Raw genomic sequence first — 1859 nt, forward strand, 5'->3', positions numbered from 1 at the left:
GTCATTTTTCCTCAAGGCATTTTACAGATGGGGAAACCAAGGCACAGAGAGGCCAAGTAACTTTCCCAAGATTCCCCGGGGAGTAAGAGACAGCGCTTGGATGTGAGCACAAGACTTTTTCCCAACAAGCCAGGTGACCCTGGAACCCGGATCATAATCCATACCCATGACTTGGTGGTATGTGGAAGACACACATGTAAGGAGGAAACAACGGTTGTCTCCAGTGCCCAAAGAGCCAATAAGACAATCCCCCCAACCAATCTAATGAGGAAATGACACAAAAGCTCCTCGAATGGTGTATGGGTGAGAAGGAGGGGAGTGCATGGATCTGGGAAGAGAAAAGGAATGAGTTATCCAATTAAGATTTCACTTTCAGGAGTGAAACCCCAAATGCAGGTGGCACACGATGGCATGAACACTGCAAGAGCCTGGGTTGATTTTTTTTTTCCCCTTTCCTTTTTCCTCAAAGCCACGAGGCGCCAGAGGGGGAGGGAGGTGAGAGCCCACACATATCCCAGCATGCCAGCCTGTGCCCTGCCGAGCAACCTGACTTGTCTACCGCTTCTAAACAGCTGGAAAAATGTCAAACTGTCATCAGTGATTAAAGTGGGATTTTCCAAAGGTTTCAAAAATATTTCAGAATTCAAGACCTTATTCCTCTTGCAGAAGATACATCCAAGCAGCATTCCTTTAGCAGATGCATCATGGGACCCGTTTTCCCAGCTGGATGTCTTCTCTGGGTTCCCGGGGTAGTAGAGGGCAGGCTTGGCCTTTGCTGTAGTTCTTTTAAAGATTCAAATAGGTCTTCTTGGCTGCTTCCAACCAACCACGATGCATGGGAACACATGCAACAGGCCCTAAGCTGCCCCAGAATGCATGTAACTCTGAAATGTGTTTATGGTGGGCCCATTTGCCCACTTCAAAAGCCTACAAGGCTCCTGAAGAATGGACCTGTGCCTTGTCCACTTCTGTGTGCAAGGTCAATTACACCACCTTCAGGGCTCAGTGCCAAATAAGAAGATGGGCTCCTGGTTCGAACACTAAGAATTTCAAGATTGCCGGGGTCCCTAGGTGGCTCAGGTGGTTAGGCCTCTGACTTGGTTTCGGCTCAGGTCGTGATCTCAGGGTTGTGAGATCTGGGCTCCAAGTCGGGCTGACCAATCAGAGTGGACCCAGCTTGGGGAAGGCCTTGCTAAGCTATGCCTTGAGCCCTTTGGTCACTGGGACACTGGACCAGGGAAAACACGGAACAGCTGGGGCAACAGGAGAGCTCTAGGAGGCTGAGGGTAAAGCAATAGGAATGTTGCCATATTTTAACAACCAACAAACTGTGCATGTCCAGACCCGCTGGATACCTGCCTCCTCATAATTACAGAGTCCTCCAGGGTGGTCCAGACAGTGCACTGCTAATTCCAATCCCTAAAAGCCAATCTAAATCCACAAACATTTGGCATACCCACAGTGTACCATAGACCATAGAGGAAGTACCTGAGGAGACAGTAGACAAAGAACAGAATGGGGCATTCTGGAATATGATTGAGACTGGGCCTGGCACACAGTAGATGCTCAGTTAATACCTATGAAATTAAGCTAACTGAAATCAGAAGCCCCACCCAAGACATCCAAGCCCTGTTAGACCCACTGTTCTAGATCCACAAGGCTTTGTAGTAGTTACCTATCATACAGCACAATTATTCTAAAATACATCAGCTTGAAACAGGGATCGGCAAACTTTGCCTTAAAGGGCCAGATAGTAAATATCGCAGACTTGTGGGTCATATGGTCTCCATTGCAACTACTCAACAACTCCTGCTGATGGAGCAGGGAAGCAGCCATAGACAATGTGTACACCAATGGTT

Source organism: Vulpes lagopus, chromosome 8 (assembly GCF_018345385.1).
Source record: "Vulpes lagopus strain Blue_001 chromosome 8, ASM1834538v1, whole genome shotgun sequence".
Classification (NCBI taxonomy): domain Eukaryota; kingdom Metazoa; phylum Chordata; class Mammalia; order Carnivora; family Canidae; genus Vulpes; species Vulpes lagopus.